The sequence below is a fragment of the Populus euphratica genome, unplaced genomic scaffold (assembly GCF_000495115.2).
Source record: "Populus euphratica unplaced genomic scaffold, PopEup_1.0 scaffold257.1, whole genome shotgun sequence".
NCBI lineage: Eukaryota > Viridiplantae > Streptophyta > Magnoliopsida > Malpighiales > Salicaceae > Populus > Populus euphratica.
Window position 1 is genome coordinate 99,619 of NW_011500139.1, and position 27,261 is coordinate 126,879.

The 27,261-nt window shown below is 34.0% G+C and overlaps 1 pseudogene; it reads left to right on the forward strand.

Moving 5' to 3' along the window:
* The first annotated feature begins 259 nt into the window (after positions 1 to 259).
* Positions 260 to 22,386, forward strand: LOC105110578 (E3 ubiquitin-protein ligase RNF170-like; annotated as a pseudogene).
* Positions 22,387 to 27,261: the final 4,875 nt, after the last annotated feature.

Below are 27,261 nucleotides of genomic sequence, written 5' to 3' on the forward strand. Positions count from 1 at the left end.
ATTTATTCTAAATTAATTTGATAATATTTAATCAAATTATAAAAAAGACTTAATGCCTCCAATAATGAAATTTAAATTTTTTTGATGCGATGTTTAAAACCATGAAAACACTTTTCATATTCTACCGTATTTTCCCTTCATGTTTTAGCTTTTGTTAATTGAATATACAGACACCCTTATTAAAAATATTTAAATAATAGCTTGAGGTGTTGGCTTAAGTAAATTCACTTCATATTTGAATTTGAATAAAATATCTTATCAATTCAAATAGTAGGGGAGCAAATGTTAGAAAATATCCGAAATAGGTACAAAAACAAGGCCAAAGATGCCTTATCTTCAAACCAAAAGAAAATATTTAAATAATAGAGAGCAAATGTTAGAAAAATTATAGGATCCCATCTGTAGTTTGCCCTTTCTTTTTTTGTCCATTACAGTTTTAGCCAATCCTTTCTCGTATGTATTTTATAAATATCATGTCATATACAAGTATTTATCATTTTTCAATCATTAACAACATATATCACCTGCTAGACTATTTGAGACTGGGGATTTGTAGAGAGGCAGCTGTTGAATCATTTATTTTAATGGTGGATCTTTGAGACTGGGGATTTGTAGAGAGGCAGCTGTTGAATCATTTATTTTAATGGTGGAACTTTTTTTCCATTTACCCTAAACGAGAAAGAGAAGAGAAGAGAAAAGAAAGGGGGAAATGGATGGACCTCCAGGGAACGATTATTGCGTCATATTCCATGGACACTTTAACATTTCTTGTCAAGCCAATTGCTTTCAATGGTTTTGTGGTCAGTTTCTATTTACACATTTGCTTCATTTCATGTTTTGCTTATTGATTGGGTCTGAGTTTTTTCTGGGTGAGCTTAAATATGTGAATGCAATGCCAGTTTTTATTTTAATTTATCTTTTATTCAGGAAGAAGATTTTGATGATTCCATTTAAGAACGATAAATGATGATCTTTTATGGGTTTTCTTTTGTTTGCTAAATTACCATTATAATGATGCTTGATTTGTAGTTTATGGTCTGCACAGTTGTCGATAGGAACATAATTGATTTGATGTCATTTTATTATAGTTAAAGAACAAATTTTTGTCTAGTATGTGGTCAAAATGCATAATTTTATCTGTTTGTTTTGTCAAGCCCATTGAAATAATATTTGGGGGGTTTACTTAATTTTTTTCCCCTCCTTCTTACTTTTGGGTTCTGGACTGTTAAGATTAAACCTGCAGGTAATTTAACATTTTTTTCACTCAGTATTTTTAGGTGATTGTATTATACTTGTTTGACATCATGGATCTGTATTCCAGCCATGTAAATGTCCGCTGTGTCATCGACGGATTACATTATTGGTTCCTGGTAAAGCTTCATTAAGGGAGTGCAATGATCCTAATATTGCTGAGGTTCTTGGAAAAATTAAAAGATACAATCATCTTTTTGGTGGAAATACCAGTAGTCTTGTTCAGGTATGTGGGTTACATATTCGGGTATCTTGTCTATAACAAAATTTTCCTTCCAACTAATATTTCCTTAGAATATGGCAACTCTAGCCCGATCCGCATCAAAAGGCAACAACCAAAACAAAGGACAAATAATAATTTTGGTCCTGGAATGTATGTTTTTTTTTTTACCAACACTACTAAGATTCATAAGATTAGAGTTTTGATAAGAGTACGTGCATGCACATGTATGGCTTGGTGTCCCTTATGCTTATGGCTAGTTCTTGTGCTCTCCTTGTCTCTCACTACTTACACATGTTTGTGCAAGTTTAGGAGGATTTTCTTCTTCTTAGATCTGTTATATGGAATATGATCCTTAAAGGCAGTATTATTGCTTTCTTGGTGCTCCTTTAAAATTCTTGTTTGTTCTCCCTTTCTTTTTTCATGTAGCATTCTCAACTGCTAGCTCGTTCTCTGTAGATAGTGGTTGCTCTACTTCCTAGCTTTAGAGAAAAAGGAGAAGAGGAATAGGTGCTTTACTTTATGGTCTATATGGTTGCATTCCTTTGTCCTAGTTTTGTCTCATTTTCCACAGATAGGAAGTATTTTTTTTCCTTCCTCATGGATGCATTTGGGTATTTTTTTATGTTATAAAATATGATGTCATATGATTTTTGATTACTCAACTAAAATCATAGAAAACTACACAGCATTAGAAAATTTAATTGTATATAGAACTTGTATGTGAGATCGAGTTCTCTAAAAAATTACTTGGTAGTATTAGTAAGATTTTAAGTAGGTACTCTTTTGATGAGGAACAATGAGGTCTGATACCTATGTTACATGTATAGTGATGCAGGATAGCTTAAGGGCTATTCTGGATCTAAGTTTCAGTGGTTTTTTAGAGTTGTTGTATTGATGTAGATTTCTTGTGGATTTGAGAGAAAGTGTGAATGAATTTCTAAGAGTCATGCCTATAGGATAGGAAAAAACTAAGCTTCACACTTGGGGTTCTTCGGAGTCACACCTAAATGGAGATTGAGTCGCACAATCAAAAGCAAATTGCTAGAATTTTATTCATAAATAAACTTGTATTTATAATATTGAAAGATCATATACTTAGTTATAGAGTTCTAGTAGTTCAAATCCAACAAAAACTTAGATTCTTAAATACAAAAATACTAAGTTTATGTAGAACAGAAAAAACCTAATAAAGCTATTTACTTCTTGGGACCAATAAAATACGACTAATAAAATACTAGATAGAAGTTAACAACATTTTTGGTTCATGAAGTTAACAATATTTTTGGTTCATGAACTTTTCATTTTTTTTTCTATTTGAATGTCTGTACTTTTATTTTTGCTATTCGAGTACATGAACTTTCATTTTTTTTTTTCAATTAAGTGTTTCTATGAGGTTTTGTCTATTTTGTTTTAACATGGTTGTTTAATTGACACATGATATAATGACATATCTGCCAAATATTTGTGAACTTTTTAGTTTGTTTATAATTGAGTGTTTGTATTTTGTATTTTTTTTCTCCTTTAGTGTTTGTAATTTTATTTACTTTTTATTGAAGTGTCTCAATTCTCAATAGTTTATTAATTAATTGTTCTTTTTTAATTTATTAGTTAATAGTTAATGTTTCCACTTGTTGACATCCTTATATGGGATAAAATATTTTTTTTAAATACTTAATAATAGTGGATTTTCTTAATGAACCTTGTTATGGATTTGTACTTAAAATCATTAATTTTTTAAAATAATTAAATTTTTTTAACTTATCAAAATAAAGATAGAGGTATGTTTCATTCTAGCGAAAGAAGAGAAAATCAAATAAGTCTAAAATCTATTTTTCTTTTTTCAAGGCATGCTAGTTTTACTTTTATTTTTTCATTTTAATAAATTTGATATGCATGTGTTTGTTGTGAAAAATTTATTTGTTTGGTCTTGGTCAAATATGATCAAATAAAGATGCAAAGTAAACATTAAAATTTAAAAGAATCTATTTAGAAGCACAACAAATAGACAAGACAAGATATCATCTAAAAGGGTAATGGTTATTATTGTAGTTGTTGAGTTATTTTTCTTTTGACTAGAATCAATTTTCGTGCTCATATTTTTGTTGAGTCTTGTATAAATTGTAATGGCTTAGTATTAATTAAATTATTTTTTTAATATAAAAAATGGCTTTTAACAAAAGCATAAACATTTAAATAGAAAAAAATACAAATATAAACACTTAAAATAGAAACGAATAAAAGTATATATACTTTTTCAGAAACAAGCTAAAAAGTTTGTGCACGCTTGGAAAACATGTTATCATGCCACATGATAATTTAACGGTCATGTCAACATAAAATACATAAAATTTAACAAAAACACTTGTATTTGAAAAAAATTGAAAGTTTAGCAGTTGAATAGAAAATTTTAAAAAGTTCATGAATTGAAAGTGCTATTAAGCATACTTACTTATTTATAAGTTCTAACAGTCCAAATCCAATAAAGCGTAATAAAAAAATACCAAGCCTATTTTGAGCAGGAGAAACCTGATAAAACTAATTACTCTTTATGCTCATAATTACTAAAAGACACAAGTTTTTTTTCTATTGTTATCCGCATCTTGTAGTTGTCACTTAACTGGTTTACTAAGAACTATTGTTGGGTTCTATTGATTTAAAGGTGCCTATTATGCAAACAACAATCTCTTTTTCTGGATCTACTAGTCTACCTTATAATCTTTACCTGATCTTTTCTCTTGGTGTTTTGTTTCAAGTTTCAATCATAATTGATCAATTTCTTGCATAAATTAATACCATTTTTATCTTAAGAAAGCTAGACATGATGGATGATTAGTACTATTATTCATGATATGCACCAAAAATTTTATCTGTTTCAGCATTTATAATCATAGTATACATATATTTAACTACTGTATTGTAACTGCTATGAGGTTTTAAAAGATGGTTTCTCTTATCCCCAGAGAATGTAAGACCTTGCATTTCTTCTCCAGAGGTTGTTGCGAGAAATAATGGATCCCCAAAGATCTCTTCCTATGGTCATCAAGGCACGTGTCTACATTGCAGTTAAGTAAACTAGTAAATTTTTACCAGTCTTATTTCTAGCATTATGGTTTTTAAACTCTTGCATGAATGATAAACCATAACAATGCTGCTAGCTAATTGATTTTTTTTTATTCGGTCTAATGTTTTGTTATCTTTTAAGAACATGCTATAAACCTTTTTATTTTTGTTAAGATTTAACTTAAAATTAATGCATCTGTTATAAAGAGATTTAAGATCAAACCTCTGCTCGATCCTGCCTACAATATGTGGTGAGAGTCATACTTCTAAATTTAAGTATTCCATGCCTTCACATCTTGAGCATTTGAGAAGGCTATTAATGATCTTCCTTAACAAACAAGTGTGTATAAGAAATTTGAGGGAGAAGTAGAATACACCACTAAATATTCAATTTTATTTCCCGAGTTACAAGTTTTCAATACCATGACTTAAATACAATGAAATGCATTATACTAACTGACTAACTAACTCTTAATAGCTTAAACTAATTTCTTAACCAACTAAACGTCTTTCCTATGCTTATTATTCCCTTTAGTTACAATGGTTATTACTGCTGTTGCTATTGAACTGTTTTTTGCCATATTTATCGCATATTGCTACTAAGTTTCTTCCACCAAACCTTGGCTTGTAACGAAGGCCTTTAATGGAATGCTAGAAAAGTGGTGCTTAGTTCTTCAACATCTAATATAATATATTATGTGAACAAGAATATTGTTTTGGACACTAGAGCTTAACTCAAGAAAGGCATGGTATAATGACCAAACAGTAGATTGTTAGAATGAGAAATGGCTTCCTAAGTTATGATATGATTTTATGGAAATTTGGATGCTGGCTTAATGGAATTAGTATAGGTTTTCTTTGCTAATGCCTTTTCGTAGAGGAATCACCCCCTAAATATATTATTCCATTTGTTGTTCTTTAGTTTCAAAGGACCAATGCAACTGCATATTGTCTAATCAATCTTTTGGAAGGGTTATATCTTTTCATTGGATTACTTTAAAAACAACAGTGTTTGAACGGGATAAATCTATTTGGAGAAGTAGTGTTTCTTCTTTTTGGGATTGGTATTTGTGTTTACTAGCAAAGGCTGATAATATGGCTTTGTAATGGATTTTGAATATAAGAGCAACAGGGATAAATCCTTCAATCATATTGTAATTATGAGTTTTGATTTGTAGTCACATGCCTTGTTTTTGTCTTTGAGAGATATAGTAATAATTGGATAGTAGTTAAAAGATATTGAACCACTACAAAGGTTAGACTCAATGGAAATTAGGAGTGAGTCTTGGAAGTTGTGGAATCTAGCATCTTAGAGGACAACTAGAATGGAGGTGTTTAAGCCTTTTTTTGTAAGAGGTTTGATACCGAAATGGAATATAGATGGAACTATTCAAGATGCTGTGTCAATCCTTATTCTTACAATTTCCTTACATTTTGTCGGAGACCTTTCTTAAATTTAAATCAAAATACATTTTCAAAACTCATTTCCAAAATATTTTGACTTGAAAGAAGGATTTTATCATGAAAGCTCTTCCATCACAGCTTCAAAACCTTTCCCTCTACACTAGCATTACAAACCCTAGGATTTAGCCAAATCTCAATTCTACTATTTTGCCATTCTTGATATTACAAACACTGTCAAATTCAAACATTTCAAAATCCATACAACCCACTCTAAACCAAAATATTCCACATGCATCATCCAAAAAATCATCCAACCTTCAAATTGGGGTCAACCCTTACATAAACTCATCTTTTTCCCAATACACCTTCACCTAAATTATCATGATTTCAGTGCATATAGATACTGGGATTACTAGCAAGCTTGGTTTAATGCCTTCTTCCTAAAAAACATGAATCACAACCACTTCCGGCTATTCTACTTCCATGATTACATGACATCTACAAAACTCCTAAATTGGTTTCTTCAATAGTGGGATTATTTTGGTTGTCATGTTAACTTTCTCATAGGCCATCCTCTTGTTGAAAATGGTTACCTTCATTTCAAAAGCAATTTTCAACCTACCCCTTTCAAAAGAAAGTTTTCCTCTTTTAATTTTTTGTACAAAATTCTTTATTCAATGGGTGTGTTTATGGTTCTATGAATACCACCTCTAAAATGAACATCCAATCCTTATCCGTAAATTCAAAATCAAATGGTGGAATTCCTTGGTCGTTGAATTAAAAAGTTCCAATTCAGTTTTTACAGAATGGTTACAAAAAAATCAAATAGCTCCTATCGTTGATCATCATCCTCAATCCAAATTTCTAGCCTGAAAGGCTCAAACGACAACACTCCTTACCTCAGCTAGAACTGATGAACAATACCTCCAAATAGTGCAAGACATTACACAAAGCTAAGACCCTAAAACAATCTTGTCCCAATCCAGCTCATATAACTCAACATCTCTTGCCATTTCCCTTGGAGACGATAATGAAGATGATTGCTTTGGCATTCTGCCACCTATCAAAAGGCACTAAAAACAAAGCATTGGTAGAAAATGTCAAAAATTCTTTCAGCATAAAAGTCTCCCACTTTTAAAAAGCGTCACCCACTTACGAAAGGTGTTCCTATTATGGGTGAAACACTTATGGTGCCTACTTGTATGGGGTCTAGTGGAGGAGAATGAATGGTTAGTGGTGGGTATAGATTGACATTGTTGTGTGTTTCAGTGTTTAGCCGTGGTGGTTGTGGGGAGTAATTCACAGAGGATGAAGGAAGAGTAGAGTTCCTGACTTCAAGGAACATCATTCGTATTTCATTTCATTTGCATGTGTAATACATGCATTCCGTTATACTTTTTATAACTGAATGGAAAACTCTACCGTTCCACACCTATATGCGTGTGGTGTGTTCTTAATACTGGCACCATAACGAACTAAGTAAAATGGTGCGTAATGGAAAGTAATTAATTTGAATTCAAATCAGAAATCTTCCTTTCCCTCCTTCGCTGATAATAATTGTCACCTCTCGAAACCAACCTTGTCCTTAAGGTTGAATGTTGGAAACCTCAGCTTTAACTCATCAATGAATTCCTATATTATATGTGCTAGTGGTGACCCTTCCCAATGTATGAGCGCTTGAGTGGCGGCCTGGTTGTTTTGCCTAGTCATATGTCTTTCCAGTATGGCTCTGAGTTACAAGGAAGGACCATAATCGATGGCTGGAAGGGATTTTTGCATGATTTGGTTTCCTACATGCTTTTTGAGCTGGAAAACGTGGAACATGGGATGGATCATGAAAGAGGTTGACAGATCAAACTTATAGGCTACAGTCCCCACTTTGGCGACCATCTAGTAAGGACCATAATATTTTGTAGCTAACTTATATGATGATCTGTGTGAAATAGATTTTTGTCTGTATGGTTGTAGCTCTAGGTAAACATAGTCCTTGACCTCAAAGCTCCTGTCGCTTCGCTTCTTATTTGCACTAATGATCATCCTATTTTGAGCAAGTTGTAGATGCCATCTAACTCTGTTAATCACCTTTTCTTTAATGCTTAGATATTCATTTACTGAGACTACTACTGAATCCCTAGGAAAGTATGGAATGCGTATGGGGGGAGGAAACCCGTACACTATTTTGTAAGGGGTTATTTTGGTGGCTGAGTGGTAATTGGTATTATACCACCACTCAACTAGCGGTAGCCACCTTGCCCATTGATTTGGAGTATCCCTCGTTATGCATCTCAAGTAGTGCTTTATGCCTTTCTTAACTATCTCTGTTTGACCATCCGTCTGTGGGTGATAAGCTGTAGAATAATGTAGATTAACTTCTTGAATACTGAACAATTCTTTCCAAAATCTACTAAGGAACACCAAGTCTCTGTTGCTGGTGATAGAAGTAGGTAGCCCATGGAGTTTGTACATATTTTCCATAAAAACTTTGGCAACCATAGGAGCAGAATATGGATGGCTTAGTGCCATGCAATGAGCATACTTACTGAATCGATCCACCACTACCATAATGACCTTTTTTCCCCCTGATTTAGGCAGGCCAGTTATAAAATCCATATTGATGTCAATGAAGGGTGCGGATGGAATTGGTAATGGCTGTAGAAGTCCAGGGCTGATCGCATATTCATGTTTGTTACTTTGGCAGACATTGCACTCCCTGATGTATTGCCTTATCTGCTTCTATTGCCCCTTCTAGTAAAATAAGCTTCTTACTATCTTAGTAGTCACAGTCATTCCTGAGTGCCCCCATGACTGAATTATGAAACATAGCTATAAGTTTAACTCGCAGCTCATCGTTGTTACCGATCACCATATTTCCCTTCCTATTAAGATGGTCATTCACCCAAGTGTAGTGTGGATGAGAAGCTGTCTACTATTGTAGATCCTTAATGATATGTTGTATGACAAAATCATTGGCATAAGACTGTCTGATCTCCTCTATTAAACTGGTAGAAATAGTGGAAGTTGTCATAGCATATAGGTCCCTGCTTGGAATCCTGGATAAAGAATCGGCAGGGACATTCTCCTTCCCCAGTTTATATTCAATGTCGTAATCATACCCCAAAAGTTTAAGTAACGATAAATGCTAAGCTAGAGGCTGATGTGGTCCGTCTGAATGTGGAAATGTCGTCCCTATAAATAATGTTTCCACTTGTTGATTGTATGTATAATCACCATCATCTCCCTCTTATAGACAAATAGGCTTTGTTATTTCGGTCCTAGTGATTTGTTTATGAAAGCAATGGGATGTCCTTCTTGCATTAGTGCTGCACCTATTCCTACCTTGGACGTATCTGTTTCCACTACGAATAGTTTGTTAAAATTAGGTAAAGTTAAAACCGGAGCACTTGTCATTAAGCTCTTTAAGAGGGTAAATGCTTGTGCAACTTCTTCATTCCACCTCATAGCTCCTTTTTTCAATAGAGAAGTAAGTGGTTTAGAAATGCTTCCATAACCTTTAACAAATCCTTGATAATATCCCGTCAGTCCCAAAAACCCCTTTAGCTATTTTAGATTTAGAGGAATCAGCCAATCTGAAATGGCCTGTATCTTAAGAGGGTCAATTGCCACACCTTATGCTGAAATAATATTGCCTAAATATTCCACCGGACTTTTACTGAAAAAACATTTATTAACCTTGACCACTAACTGATGCCCTCTTAATATTTCTAGGACTATTTTGAGGTGTTTATAATGATTGGTTAAGGTACGACTATAAACTAAAATGTCATCGAAAAACACCAAAATAAACTTCCTTAAGTGATCCCTGAAAACTTCATTCATGAGGCTCTAGAAGGTAGCTAGGGCATTGGTTAGGCTGAACGGCATGACCAGGAATTCGTAATGGCCACTGTGAGTCCTAAAGGCTGTTTTAAACTCTTCCCCTATAGTCATTCTGATTTGGTGATACCCTGACCTAAAGTCGATCTTGGAAAAAGTTGTTGCTCCCACTAATTCCTCCAACAGTTCTTGAATCATTGGAATGGGGTATTTATCCTTGATGGTAAGCTTGTTCAGTGCCTTGTAGTCTACACAAAATCTCCATGTGGCATCTTTCTTCTTAACTAGAATTACTGGGGATGCGAAAGGATTGTTGCTAGTCTTGATGATCCCAGCCTTGAGCATCTTTTACCATCCCATATAGGATATCCTTCTGTAGTCCTGAGTAGTGATAGGGTCTTAAATTGATCGCTTCACTCCCAGTCTTAAGAGGAGTTTTATGATCTTGAGCTCTCGATGGTGGTAGTCCATTAGGCTTCTTGAATAAATCCTAGTATGATTGGAGTAGATGTTATAGATGATTATCCTTGATGTCGTTGAATTGAGAAACTCGTTACTGAGTCTGTTGCCTTCCTTTTTTCTTCCTCTGTTGTGCTTTAGACTACATAAGAAGTAACCCGCTACTTGTTTGTGATTTCCCACTAAAGAACTTAATTGTTTCAATTCAATAGTTTGGAACTTGGATGGATTTTCTCCCTTAAGTAAGATCCTCTGCCCTTGCTAATCAAAGGACATCCATAAGTGCTTGTAGTTGCACAATATGTCTCCTAACAAGGAAAGCCATTGTTTTCCTAACACCTTTTTACAGTTGCTGAGCTCGATGATGTACATGTTTGCCTGGAAGCTTATCCCTTGCATCTTTCAACTCAACCCCTTGCACATAGACTGGCATACCATCTTCTCTCTATTAGCTGCTTGTACGATCATTGGTTTAATGGTTGTCAATTGGTACTATAACTTAAAGGCTATAGTTGTGTTTAAGAAATTGTGGGTGCTGCATAAGTCTATCAAAATGCAAACTGTTGTCTTCTTTATCTTTCAATTAACCTTCAAGGTGTTGAGCCCTACGGTTCCTTCTAGAGCATCCAAGGAAATATGAGGGGTGAGTTCTTCTACGATACTAAGTGAGTACACCCTTTTGTTCCTACACCTATGACCAAGAAGAGACTTCTCATCATACCAAAAACACAACCCCTTCAGCCTCCTGTCTTTAAATTCTTGGCCTCTAATGGATTTTATGGGTTTAATGTTATTTTTATTATAACTGATGTTAGGGTTATTGGACCAGGAGAGTGGAGTGGTTTTTATGGAATCGAATGGGTGTTTGGTGGTAAGTTAGCAGGGGTCTGAGGGGAACGGTTTGTGAAACCACTAGGGAACCTCTTGACATAACTAAGAGATTTCTTATATACTAGAGTATTGGCCTACAACCTAGCTAGATTATAAGCATGTTTAAGGGTTTTTGGCTCAAACATCTTAACGGTGTTCTTTATTTCTAATTCCAATCCGCCTAAGAATATTACCAAGGCTTGCTTCTCGCTTATTTCTGCCTTATTCTATAAGATGTCGAACTTTTGGATGTATTCTTCTAGTTCTCCTTGTTGCTTAAGCTCCATCAGTTCTTCTAGGGGGTCTTATTGTCCTTCAAACTGATAACAAATAGCCTCAACATAGTCCTCCCACGATGCCTTTTGATTTCCCAAACTTCTCAGAAATTTTTTATGCCAAAAAAGAGCAACTCCATCCAAATACTAGGATGTTATTTGCAGTTTTTCTGAATCAGCCACATCTTCCATCTCAAAGTACTGTGTGCATTTGAAAAGCCATTTGTGCACATCTTCCCCATTGAAGGTAGGGAAAAAATGTTGTTGGTTTGTGTACCCTGTAACTAGATATCTTGTCCTCTTATAACCCTTTGTTTCCGCCCTCTACTCCTTCTGGTTTTAGGGTATGCCTTGCCATGTTATAACTAGAGTCTCCTAGAGTGTGAGATATATACCCACCACTAACCATTCATTCTCCTCCTTTATTAGACCTCATACAGGTAAGCACCATAAGTGTTTCACCCGTAACAAGTGGTATCAGAGCTAACCATCCCCACACCACTACCATGCCACCAAATACCAAATCATTAGAGTTTAAATGCATGAAAGAGTCCATAACAGCAGTAAGGCAAAACAGTGTCCAGAAATATGAGATGCTGATGGATACGCTGAAAGGACAAAGCATAAAACTCGATCAAACCATTGAAAACCAAGGAGCTCAGATCAATGATATCAGAAACATGATAGGAACCATGGCATAATAGATAGAGTTTATTTGTTTCAGTGTTTAGTTGTGGTGGCTATGAGGAGTAATTCACAGAGGATAAAGAAAGAGTAGAGTTCCTGACTTCAAGGAACCTTATTCGTATTTCATTTCATTTGCATGTGTAATACATGCATTCCGTTACACTTTTTATAATTGAATGGAAAACTCTACCGTTCCACACCTACAGGAGTGTGGTGTGTTCTTAATACTGGCACCATAACGAACTAAGTAAAACAATGTGTTTAAGGAACTAAGTAAAACGGTGCATAATGGAAAGTAATTAATTTGAATTCAAATAAAAAATCTTTATTTCCCTCCTTCGCTGATAACAGTTCCCCACCTCTACAAAAGGTGTCACTCACTTATAAGAGGTGTTCCCTACTTCTGTAAAAGCCAAACTTTCTTTCTCTATAAAAGGAGGCTTCCTTCCACTTGAAAGGCAGAATCGGAGATCACCGCATCAAGTTTCTCTACAGAAGAACCATACCTCCTCTGTATTCAAAACCTGTATCAATATATATGTTTTTAAATTTCAAAATTATAACTACTATCTCTTGCAACTTATCTCCTACATTGAATCAAATACAAATTTTCAAGGTTTATTTCTTTAAACTTTTCCATCTTTACATGTTTGTATTTACATTTCTTTATATAATTTTACAGATTAAGTATACTCTATATTCTTCATCAGAAGATTGCCCATGAATATTTTGTAGGGTATTGACTTGATTTGTAGATTTAAAGGGGTTGGTTATTTGTGGTGTGTCTAGGACAGTCAAAGATGAACTATCAAGGTATTGTAAATGTGTTTTGATGGCTTTAAAAAAATCTGTTTGGTTTTCTTAAATTTTTGTTTGGCTTGTTTTTGTAATTGGATAAGGTTTGAAGACTGAGTTCTTTAGTTTTAGGTCAATTGAGGTTTTGATGTCAATTGAACTGGTAGTTGTTCTTTGTATTTGTCTTTCCAAGTGGGTAAGTTGTTTACCTAAGGTATTGAGATTGGTGTTTATAAAGTTATTTTAATGGATTATGTGTTTAATATTTAAAGGGTGTTATCAGTGGATAATTTATAGGGAGGTGCATCTACAGTCTGGTTGTTGTGGATTATTTGGGTATGTCTCAATGGTGGATGTTCGGACTATAGGGGTTTTAGATCTTAATGCTACTGGGCATGCATGTTTGATGGATGCAAAAGGATATGCAATGTGATGTTCAGATACATAATGTAATTCAAACCAATCAAAGTATCAGGGAAACATGCAGAGAATCTGCTCAAATCAACAAAAAGAAGGAATAGCCGAAAATCATAGCACAAACTCTACCATCAACGCTATATTTGGAACGTAAAATCTGCAATTGTATATTATAATAGCACAATTTTAGCATTGCCATTTTTTTGTTTCCAAAACTGATTCCACGCTGCTATATACATTGCACACAATAATTATCAATAAAAAGCATGGTGAATTGCTTATTGAAATAGTTGTTGTATTGAGTCTCTATATGGTATCAGAGCACTCAAATTCTAACGAATCATCGATCCAAAACACCATAATGTCATCATCCTCCGATCAAAACCCAAATTTCACCCTCAATAACCAACCCTTTTCCACAACAGACAAACCACTCATTGCTTTCAATATCACAATATAGATTAATGAAAAATTAACCCCCTCCACCTTCCCTCAATGGTGTGATCAATTTGAAGCACTTCTTATTAGTTACGATCTACTCGATTATGTTGAAGGCACACTTCTATGTCCCTCCTCTTCTGGCATTGCCACTGATGAGCTCTACAAGCTCTACTGGGTCTGGCAGGACAAACTTATTCTGAGTGCTATTCTAGCCTCCACATCACCTTTAATCACACCACTCATTGCTACGATAAAAACATCTCACGAAGCTTGGAAAAAGCTAAAAAATCTATATGCTAGCCGATCAAGAACTCGTGCTATGCAGTTAAAGAAGGCACTCACCTTAATCCAGTGTGGACACTGGTCAATTACAAAATATCTCCATGTTGTGAAGACCTTAGCTGATGAAATAGTCGTTATTGATCACTCAATTTCAGATGATGACATAACGCTTTATGTATTGAATGGTTTAGATTTAGAATTTTAGGAGATTGTAGCGCCTATTCAAGCCCGAGAATCACCACTGATATTTGAGGAGCTACATGATCTGCTGGTGGGACATGAGACATATCTAAGGCGCTTAGAAACAACAACGTAGCACCTAGTAGCTTCCGCTAACTACACAAAGACAAAGCCTTCTAATTATAGAGGGAGTCAACAGTGGTCCCCTAAACCAAATGACAACCCCCGGGGGTATCATGGTTCCAGCATAGGTATAAATTTTAGTGGCTCTCAACGTGATGGATGTCGTTTTAATTCTGGCAGAGCCAACTATTTCAATCAACGCTATGAGCCCAAATTCAAAATATATGACCAATTTGGTCACATTGCAAAGTCTTATCCTCAGTTTCATCTACAGAATGTATCTATCAATTGTGCCACAACCTCTACTGGGAAGAAGAACAATTGGTTACTTGATTCGTCCACTTCACATAATATCATGGGTGATCTTTCCAATTTATCTATTCATTCTGAATATAATGGAACTAATGAAGTAATACTCAGTGATGGCTCAGGTTTGACAGTCTTACATATTGGTTCTTTGAATTTACAGTTTACCCATCAAAACTTTACACTCCATGACACCCTCTATGTTCCAAATCTTCGCAAAAATTTAATTTATATTCATCACTTTACCAAAAAAAATAATATTTTTGTTGAACTTCATCCTTTTTATTTTTTTGTGAAGGACACGACCACAGGGGCGGTTCTACTAAAAGGAGGGTGTAACAATGGCATCTATATCTTTCCGGATTCAATGGTGATGCCCCTAAAAAGTTGCTTTTGTGCATGAACGAACTTCCATTGATGGATGGCACAAACGTCTTAGGCATCTTTCACTCAAAATTATTCATCATCTTGTTAAGAATTTTTCCCTTCCCATTTCATCGCAAAAACATTTTTCATCTTTATATCATTCTTGTTCCATTAATAAAACACATCAACAATCCTTTCGTGGCACCAATCTTCAAAGCCATACACCCCTTGAACTTATTTATATGGATGTGTAGGGTCCAACTAGTTATACTGGAATTGATGGTTCACAATACTATCTTATTTTTGTGGATCACTATACAAAATACATTTGGTTATATCCAATAGTAACTAAATCAGGTGTCTCTAATATTTTTCCACAGTTCAAAAAGTTTGTTGAAACCCATTTTCAAAAACCAATCAAAACAATCTACTCTGATAATGGAGGTGAGTTTATTGTTTTAAAATCTTATTTCTCACGTTATGGCATAACTCGCTACACCACTGCTCCATACACCCCCCCAACAAAATGACGCTTCCGAACGCCGTCACCATCACATTGTGGAAATGGGGCTTACACTACTTGAAGATGCAAATCTTGATTTTTTTTACTGGCCCTATGCTTTCCAGATAGCATCCTACCTCACACCATTTCTGCAACATAAATCACCTTTTGAAGCTCTTTTTGATCAAACCCCAAGTTATTTAAAATTAAAATTTTTTGGCTATATTTGTTATCCCCTCACACGTCCCTATAATTCAAATAAAATGTAACCAAAATCCAAAGCATGCATTTTTCTTGGTTATTCATCTACTCAAAATGCATACAATTGTTTTGATCCTCATTTACAAAAATTATTTATCTCTCGTCATGTGTTGTTTGATGAAACTCAATATTATTGCACCTCCTCATAAATCCTGTCCAAACCGGTCAGTCAAGCCAGTCATCAAGTCACTCCATTGCATTTTGGTTCCCCGCAGATCGTTGTGCCACCACCAATGGTCTCCATAACACCAGCCTCATCATTGTCTCCAGAAGACTCCCCTGTCATTGTTGCATCCTCCCCAGGTAATTTCAACACCTTTGCGTCCTCTTTAAATTTGGAACAACACCCCCCATTCACCTTATTGAATTGGATCATAGTCCACTTTCTCCTCTCCTATATTTCATTGGTTCCAATCCTATCCCACTCACCAATCCTCCTCCTCGCACCCACACCATAACCACACGCTCCATGAACCAAATCTTCAGACCTAAACAAATTCACATAGTAACCAAACACCCTCTTCCCCAGACCATAGAACCAACTTATGTGAGCCAAGTGATTACTCAACTTCACTAACGTGAGGCTATGTCAAATGAACTCACTACTCTAATGAAACATGGAACATGGGACCTAATGCCATTACCTTCCAACTATGCACCCGTGGGTTGCAAGTGGATCTTTCGGGTAAAAAGGAATGCAAATGGCTTTGTCGATAGATTCAAAGCCCGTCTAGTTACTAAGAGTTTCCATCAACGTCTAGAGGTTGATTATAAGGAAACGTTCAGCCCTGTAGTAAAACCAACAACTATAAGAGCTATATTATCTATTGCAGTCATGAGTGGCTAGGAATTACGTCAAATGGATGTCAACAATGCATTTCTTAATGGTGCATTAACTGAAACTATCTTCATAGTGCAACCTCTGGGGTTTTGAGATTTGTCCAAACCTAACCATATCTACAGGTTGAACAAGGCCATCTATGGCTTTAAACAAGCACTTAGAGCTTGGTATACAGCACCAAAATTGCTATTCTTCAGATGGGATTCCACATCTCTAAGACAGACTCTTCTCTATTCATTTATAGCAACGACTCTAATCTCTGCTACTTAATGGTTTATGTTGATGATCTTGTCATAACAGGGAACAATCCTACTCTTGTGACCACCTTCATTCAGCAGCTGGGAGATATGTTTTCTCTCAAGGACATGGGACCTCTTCACTTCTTTTTGGGTGTTAGAGTCATTCCCACTAAGGCTAGCTTATTCCTCACACAACATAAATATGTTCGTGAGCTTCTAGCTAATAGCAATATGAGTGGTGCCAAAGATTTCTCCACGCCTCTATCTATATCACAATCATTTTAACTGGTTGATGGCACCGCTGCTGTGGATAGCACAAAATTTCATCACATTATGGTCAACCTTCAATACCTCTTTTTGATGCAACCAGATATATCATTTCCAGTTAACAAACTCTCTCAATTTATGCACAAGCCCACTATAACTCACTGGACAGCAACCAAACAGCTTCTACAATACTTAAAACAAACCATTTTCTATGGTATTCAGGTTCATAGAGCTGGACCTTTAGTGTTACACACATATTCTGATGCTGATTGGGTTCGGAATATGGATGACTGCACGTTGACATCTGCATACATCAGTTTCTTAGGACCTAATCCCATTTCATGGACATCCAATAAATAGAGAGCAATTGCAAGATTCTCGATGGAGGCTGCATACCGAGCACTGGCCAATACGGCCTCAGAAACAATTTGGTTGTCCACTATTTTCAAAGAACTTGCATTTCTAATCCAAGACTCTCCTCTGTTGTTATGTGATAATCTAGGAGCCACGCACCTCAACTTTAATCCAGTGAACCATTCAAGTATGAAACATATTCAAATTGATCTCCATTTTATACGAGATTTGGTGCAACAAGAAAGTCTTCAAGTTAGACATGTACACACACAAGACCAACTCGCTGATCTGTTAACCAAACCACTGTCCAAACAACGAACGACTATGTTTCATAGCAAGATTGGTCTTGCCAATGGAAGCTCAATCTTGCAGGGGCGTATCAGGGAAACATGCAGAGAATCTGTTCAAATCAACACAAAGAAGGAATAGCTGAAAATCATGGCACAAACTCTGCCATCAATGTTATATTTGGAACTTAAAATCTGTAACTGTATATTGTAATAACACAGTTTTCGTATTACCATTTTTTTGTTTCCAAAATTGATTCCACGTTGCTGTATATATTGCACACAATAATTATCAATAAAAGCATGGTGAATTGCTTATTGAAACAACTGCTGCATTGAGTCTCTATACAAAGAATAAAATTTGTATTTTATGTAACTTAATGAAATTATAAAATTATTTTTGTATCTCACTTTCTCCGTCGAAGAAAGTGTTGGAAAAACTAAATTCATTTTGCAAAATTATAGGCATTATAAAAATCTTTTTTGAAAAGAGTTTTGACAAGAACAAAATATTTTTCTGAAGTCAAAACATTCAGCTTATTTTGGATGTTTTCAATGACTGTTGAGAAAGTTGGAGATGTTGAAGGTGATTGTTGTTCAGTGTTGGTATACATTGGTTTGGTATATTTGTAGTGTAATTTGCATGTTGAAAACCCATAGAAGGGATGTCTGATGTAGAGTATCTAGAAAGGTTTGTATGGTATGGAGTGTTAATGAGAGAAGGTATTTTGAAAATTCTTCCAAAATCTACTATGCTGGAAGAGGAAGATTATTTGGAGAATCTTAAGCTTGTAGAATGACAGTGGAAAAACAATTTGACTTTACCATCAGAACATTGGGTTACATTTTTAATTTGAACATTTGGTTGTGGTGGTTGTGGTATTTCTTGTTGGTTTGATCCTTCAAGGATCCAATCTTCTGGAATCAAGGATCCAATCTTCTAAAAGGGTTATATCTTTCCATTGGATAACTTTAGGAACAATTATGTTTAATCGAGATAGATTTATTTGGAGAAGTGTGTTTGATCGGGATAGATATGTTTGGAGGAGTATTTCTCTTTTTTGGAATTGGTATTTGTGTTTACTAGCAAAGGCAAAGAACATGGCTTTATAATGGGTTTTGAATATAAAAGCAATGAGGATAGATCCTTCAAGCATATTGTAATTATGGGTTTTGATTTATAGTAATATGTTTTGTAAGATGTTTTTATCTTTGAGAGATATAGTAATAATTGGATAGCAGTCAAAAGATATTGGATCGCTGTAGAGGCTAGACTCAATAGAACTTAGGAGTGAGTCTTATGGAATCTAGGATCTCGGAGGACAAGTAGAATGGAGGTGTTTAAGCCTTCTTTTATAAGAGGTTTGATATTGACTTGTACTAGACGTACATGAATGTATTTGTAGTTTCTGGCTTGTTGTTTTTGTATGGATTTTTGGAAGAGGAGTTGAATAGTCTTAAAAGGTTTTGTAAGTTGAATATATTTCTTCTATTTTAATTTTAAAATCTGTTTTAAAAATGTTATTTTTAGACTTTTGATAAATTTGTGTTTGAAAAATCTTTGGAATTTTTCAATCATCAATATTTTTTGTAAAATCTTCAATTGTTATTTCTTAACTTTGTACAATGCTCTTATTCTTAGAGGTTTCAAATGAAAAAGAAGCTAAAAAAATAGATCTATAAAAAACAAAATTCATAGTTTGAAAAAAAGAGTTTAGAAAACAGGCTGCAACTTATATGGATTTACTGACCTAATCACTCAACGGGACTTACACCATTCAGTATCATTCACCTATGAACTAAAGGTCTCTCTTCTCTCTTGGGTTTCTACAATCTAAAAAACTAATCACACCCAGATCCCAATAAGCTCTGATACCAATAAACTATTGAAACATTTTGCAATAAAACTACAACCTTTGTAAGAAAACACAGTATGTGGCGTTGTTATACCTAAGAATGATCTTTAGATCATGTCACATGTTTCCAGTTGATATACCAAGTTTGTAAAAAGAAGCAAAGAAGCAAACAAATTTTTGATGCAAATGAACAAGATAAGATCAACAATGTTAAGATCCTTGATCAAACACAAAGCATACTTAATCTATAAAATTATTTAAAGAGATGTAAATATAAACATGTAAAGATCCAAAAGTTTAAAGAAATGAATCTTGAAAATTTGTATTTGATTCAATATAGGAGATAAGTTGCAGGAGATAATGGTTATAAATTTAGAATTTAAAAATATATATATTAATACAGGTTTTAAATATAGAGAAAGTATGGTTTTTTTGTAGAGAAACTTGATGTAGTGATCTTCGGTTCTACCTTTCAAGTAGAAGAAAGCCGCCTTTTATAGAGAAGAAAAGCCTGGCTCTTGCAGAGGTGAGGAACACCTCTTATAAGTGGGTAACGTCTTTTGCAGAGGTGAGGAACACCTTTTGTAAGTGGGTGACGCCTTTTAAAAGTGGAAAACACCTTTTATAAGTAGAAGACTTTTGTGTCAAAAGTATTTTTGATATTTTCTGTCGAAATTTTTTTTAGTGCCTTTTGATAGGTGCCAAAACAATCATTTTCATTATATAGTAGGAGATATTGAGTTAGATAAGCTAGATTGGAACAAGACTATTTTAGTGTCTTGGTTTTATAAAATGTCTTGCACTATTTGAAGATATTTTTCCTCAATTCTAGTGGAGGCAAGGAGTGTTGTCGTTTGAGCCTTCCAGGCTAGAAACTTGGATTGAGGATGATGATTAATGATGGAAGCTATTTGATTCTTTTGAAACCATTCTGTAATAGCTGATTTGAAACTTTTTGATTCAGCGGCAAACAAATCTCACCATTTGATTTTGAATTTGCGGATAAGGACTGAATGTTCATTTTGAAGGTGGTAATTATAGAACCATGAACATACTCATGGAACAAACAATTTTGTACAAAAAATTAAGAGGAAAACTTTCTTTCGAAAGGAGAAAGTTGAAAATTGTTTTTCAAATGAAGATAATCATTTTCAACTAGAGGATGGTCTTTGAGAAAGTTAATATAACAACTAAAATAATCCAACTATTAGAGAAACTAATTTGAGAGTTTTGTAGATATCATGGAATTATGGAAGTAGAATAGCCAGGAGTGACTGTAATTGATGTTTTGGAGGAAGAAGGTATTAAACCAAGCTTGCTGGAAATCCTAGTATGTATATATACCAAAATCTTGATAATTTAGGCGGAGGCGTGCTGGGAAGGAGATGGGTGGATGCAAGGGTTGACCCAAATCTGAAGGGTGAATGATATGAATGATTTTTTTATGATGCATATGGAATATGTTGGTTTGGAGTGAGTTGTATGGATTTTGAAGTGTTTGAAATTTACAGAGTTTATAATATCAAGAATAGCAGCATGGTAGGATTGAGGTTTGACTAAATTTTAGGGTTTGTAATGCTAGTGTAAAGGGAAAAGTTTTAAAGCTACTATAGATGGATTCTCATGATAAAATCCCATGACATATGACAGTGACATAATCGTTAGAATTTACAAAGGAGAGTTTGAAATTAGGTTGTTGGAGGAAATCTACAAAGTAAAGAGGCTGCTATAATACTGCCATTCTGCAGCTGCTTCTGCCAATGAAGACAGCTCTTTCTACTACGTGTTTAGTGTGTTTGTTGTCACCGTTTGCCCTTTCTGATCCTCTATTTATAGCTGAAAATGGGGGACAACAATTCCTGCCAAAAATCTAGCTGAAAATGGGGGACAACAATTCCTGCCAAAAATCTATCATAATTTCTGCCATTAACATGCTGATTTTCTGCCACTAATAATAATCTAGTCTAGTATGAACAATTATTTTTGCTGGACTGCATATGCAAGATGGACTCGCTTAGCAACATCGTATTCAGTTTACTGTTATGTTTTGCAATCATTGACTGGCATATAATTTGGTTGTTTGTTAGGAGAAACTGTAACTACCTTTGTTGTAAACAACTACATGAGATTAAAGGACTAATCTTCTTACATTAACCCATATGAGTATTGTATGCATTACTTGAATTGGTTGGACTACTAGTTTCATTTCTACAGCAAGATTCTTATTTATTTTCTTGTTTGCAGATGGTATTAAGTGTTGTCTACATCATCAGCCCTGTAGACATTATTCCAGAAGGTAAGTAATTGCTTTATTTTAATTACTCATTTATGTTTTGTATTTCTTTTGGATTACGTTGGTTCTCTTGTTTTGGTGAATAACATTAAAATAATGCAATCAGCTACGGGTGATAATTTATAGGAATTTTGGGAATAGTTGGTCTCTTGGATGATCTCCTCATAGTGCTCATCTGCTTTCTTCGTGTTGCTGCCATCTACCGGTCAGTGCTCTATTACCGTCATGGAGGTTCTTGAACAGAATATGAGGCATGATATGTTTATAAGTTCTTCCGTAGAAAACCTAAACATGTTTTCACTAAATACGGAGGAAGGCTTTTTCGTATATGCTAGTACCGTTTTTCCACTCCTGGTGAGATATTGAGTTCATATGTATTTGATTATACACGTCTTTTTCTACATACAAAATCACAGGTGTGGTGATTACATTGATGAGAGAGTAGAAATATCCCTGTTGTTTGATTTTGATGTTGCAGGTTTATACATGATGAAAGCGTATGTTGTTTCTTCTTGCTCTCTATTTCTGGATAAATACCTTCTTCCCCAGTGTGAGCCAAGACTTGTGTTTGGAGCATGGCTACTGTTAATATGGACTTGCGGTGTGCAGGGTATCATATTGATATAGGTTATAAAACCCGTGCTGGATTAGGTTTTTTCTAACTTAAAAAAGGATGTTGGACTTGGAAAGCTAGTATTATTAAAAAAAAAAAAATAATTATAAGACTCAAGTAATTGATTTTATTAAGAGTAATAAGCTTTGCTAATTTAATAATATGATAAAAACAAATACATTGACAATAAATAAAGTGAATAATTTCTTTTTATAATAATTAACTATAAAAAATAATTTGTTAAAATTATACTTGGAAAAAAAGAAAGAAAAGTCTTTTTTAAATTCATTGTCGCTTTGCCATTGAAATTGTTTCACTACTAGAAAAAACTTACTAAAACAGTTCTAACATCACTATAAAATGATATAAGACAATACTAAAAGAGGATGCACAAGTTGTAAGAGCAATGACCTAGAAAGCAAACTAAATAAAATACTATAAAATGTGCATTTCATGCTTAGTTTAATTTAATTCAAAAATAAAATTTTTTTCAAAAAAAATCAATTTAACAAAGAGCTAAAAATAAAAAGACTCGAGATACCTTGAATATTTTCAAAATTAGTGAAAAATCCTATAGAAAATAAATAAAAAATAATAGAACTTACTATTTGATAATATCAATCAAGAAGCTCAATTCTCAATAAATTTAATATAAAAGGATAAAATTTAAAAAAAATAGTTTAAAAATTTGTCAAGGTAAAATAAAAATAATGACCAAAAAAATACAGATAAAATCTGATACGAAAAAAACTAAAGGAGGATGAAATTGTAAAAAACACAAATTATCTCAAATAAAACAAATAGCAATCAAAAGAATGAAGACTAAATATGTTAGAAAAAAAATTAGAGAAGAATAAAATTGAAAACAAATATCCAATTTTATAAATTATTTAAAAAAAAAAAAAAGGTAACCAAATTTAAATAAAAAAATTGAAGAGCTTTTCAAAAAATTAAAGGGCCAAACATAGGGGGGGAAGAAGGAGTAAAAATGGTTGTTAGCTACATGAGGCATCTAGTGATGGAGGGGTTACTAAGACAATTCAAACGTTGTTTCATAAACCTCTGTTTGGCCTCTGAATGATGGATGCCTCATGCGCCACTCAAATAGCACAAACATTCCCCACTTGTTAGCATGTGTACTTGCAAACCATTTTTATTTTTTAAATGAACAACAAAAAAGTAAATTACCCCTCAGTCAACTTGAATATAACAACAAAAAACAGGTTGAAAATATAAAAAAGTTCTTGAATAATAACTTAATAATTTTTTTATTTTTTTATAGGTAATTCATTTGTTTCTTTATGCTTAAAAAAGTAAAAAAGATGAAGGCACCCTTGGATGAAAATTTAATATTTTTTGCTTTTCATTATAATTAAGTCATTTCATTATGCTAATAAAATATGAATCAAAATGAAAATGATTAATAGATCATGTGAGAAAGATCTTATTACCCTAGTAGTAAGTTAATTTATTTTGTTTTAGAAGGGCAAAATGATCATTTTATTATTCCAATTTACAATTAAATATGTTTTGGTTCACATTGAAAGACTTAGGACTGTGATGAGTTTTGAAACCCAATATGTTCAAAAATAACGCTGATGTGTTGAATAAATGGCTGGTCTCTTAGTTTAGGTAATCTGATTCATTCTTTATAGACAAAGTATTTTGTAACTTGATACATAAATTCCAAAGATATGTTAACTAGTAACAGGTGATGCCTGATAAGCTGGTTACATGTTTGATAAGCTAGATGATTGGTAATTGTGGTAGTAGCAAGTAATGCCTTATATAATAGGTAATTGATAGCTATGGTAATAGTAGGTGATGCCTGTTAAAACTAGATGACCATTAGCTGTAGTGGTAAGAGGTGGTGGCTGCTAAGTTAGGTGACCGATAACTGTAGTAATAGCAAGTGGTGCCTGATAAATCACGTGACTGGTAATGGATACGTGTAAAAGGTTCTCTATTATGGATGTAGGGACTCTATGATAGTAAAGTCAATAACTTTATAGAGAGAGAAAAAATGCAATGATATTTTAGAGATATAACTTTGAAAATATATATATGCTAAAAATATTAAAAATAAAGAAATTTTGAGTATTTGGCTTGAATAATTCATGGTGTATTTATAACTCATGAATCTTATTCTTCTGTTGAGAGGGGGGATAAAGTAGAATTTCATCTTTGTGATATTTTGAGATGTATTTTACTTAAAATAATACATATTTGATGAATATAAAAAACCAAGATTCTCTGTGGGGTTCCAAAAAAATTATGTAATGAGTGTTGGACTCTGAATGCATGCCCGAGCCCACAGAGGTGTTGGGGTCGAGACATGTGCCCGAGCCCATAAGGGTTTTTTTAGCTTGTTTGAAGGGGTTTGAATCCTTTTTATTTGGATCCATTAGTAGTCCTCAGGTCTTTGTGGTATTAATTTGCAAATACTTGTAAAAATACATGGTTACCATGATGAATTCATCAAATGTTTTTCATATAAGAAGAAAGGTTGAAACCCTGGGTAATAAACTGAAGAGCCCATATGTAAGGGTGTGCATTATGTTGCAAAAAAATTCTAAATATGTAGAGAGAAACCATAGAGGAACACATACTTAAAAAAAAATAATAAGAAGGTTGATGTGAGATATAAAAGACTCTATACTTAGAAAAAAAAATTAAAAAATCAGGGAAAAATTATAGAGAAGAAACTCCTAGATAGAAAAAATTCGAAGTAACTGGTAAAAACTCATAAAAGGTGAGCTTCTACTTAAAAAATATTCTAAAAGGCCGAGGGGAATCTAAAAAGAGTGATCAAAGATGACTCCTATACATAAAAAAAAAATAGGGGGGAGAGGACAAATCCATGTATAATAGTTTTATTACACTAGGGAAATTAATTCATCACTTGGAGAATGGTTGCATTGGAGTGGGAGATATATGACCTTTCTAGGACGACATGGTGGTTTGAGAGCTCATTGGAGGCTAATAGCCTTCCTAGTGATGGTATGGGGGCTTGGGAGTTCTTAGGAGGTTTATAGCCTCCTTCATGATGATGATGGGGACTAAAGAGCCCCTCTATTGAAGAGTGATGTCAGTCCAGGACTACATTAGAGAGGCGGGAAATCCAAGATCAACCCCTAACAAATTGGTGATAAGCTTTTAGGCATTACCTAAAGAATAAAGAATCATAAATCAACCCCTAACAAATTGGTGAAATGCCTCTAAGCATAACCTAGAGAATAAGGGATCTCATATCAGTCTCTGATGAATTTGTGAGAGGCCCCTAATCATCATCAAGAGAATGTGTTAGTTTAAGACTATGCTGTGGAGTGGGGGATCCCAAATCAACCGCTAGCAAATTGGTGAAATGCCCTTTGACATCACCTAGAGAAAGTGTTAGTCTGAGACTTCACTAGAGAGTAGGAGATTTAAGATTAACCCCTGGTGATTGTGGGGATATTTCTATAGGAAGACCAAGTCAATTTCCTTTAAGAAGAGTGGTCAGAAGCTCCTCAATAGAAACCTATAATTAGAAAATGTATGTCAAAGATATATTATTATTATTATTATTATTATTTCAAAATTAAACATACATTCTCATTGAAGATTATACATCATAAGGTGATGTGTTCGGCTTTAGGAAGCTTTGAGAGTTTGGCGTGAAACAACAAGATTAGTAACTAAGGTCCATCCAGCAAAAGTTAGGGGGACCGTGTCCAGAGTACTAGCTATGTGCACAGGTATCTGTAAAGGGTTTTGACGAGTATGGAGGCAGAAGACTCTTCTGAAGGTCCTTCTACCCAAGCTCCTAGAGGTAATGCATTGGGCTACAAGCACTAGGAGTGGCCAATAAAGATGGTGAAGAGGTCAAGTATATTATCACAATTATCAAGAATTGTTAAGGTGAAAAAATTTGATTTTGATCTCGGGTTACTAACACGGTCTAAGTAAGGAGTTACACATGATTGATGAGTTATTGAATATTGAAGATCTAGCTAAGTAAAAGTGTTTGTGGTAACATATTAATTGATTATGCATCCTTACCCTAGAATGTCTTAATTGTATGTCATGCAATAGCTTGAAAATATCAATCAATAAATAAATAAATTAGAAACTTATGGCAATTTAGTCTAAACATGATTAATACTAATTCAATCCAATCCAAATAAGTAAATATTTTTTGGATGGTTATCTTATTACTTGATGTGTAATAAATAAAATATAAATATTATCAAACTCGACTCAAATATAACATTTTATTAATATTACTTATTGATATTAATATCAATATTGATATTAAGAAAAACCAATAAATATGGTATAAATATTTGAATTTCTTACCCAATAAATAAAGTATAAATATAGAAAAACTCTATAACATGGATAATTATTGCCATTCCTATTTTCTCGTTGTAGCTCTATAATGGTAAACACGTGCTTGTGCATGAGGCATGAGTGGTCAGGTGCTCACATTCAAGTTTTTAAATAGATCAATGTGGTTGCAATTAACCTCATACAACTGTAAAAACTACAAAGAACAAGAAAGGAAAAACCGAAAGCAGGAGTCTTCCCTGTCAAGCACAAAATATTATCACATAGTAATTGACGATGTCCGACTTAAGACACTGTTTCTCTGTCTATTTTCACTCATAGAATCCATGATCTTCGACATGACAGCAGGAACTGGACTGCGATGAGATGCCACCAGAGGAAAGCACGTCTAGCGCAACTATAACTTGGCCCATACAACAGCATGCATGCATCTTGCAGAGAAAGGA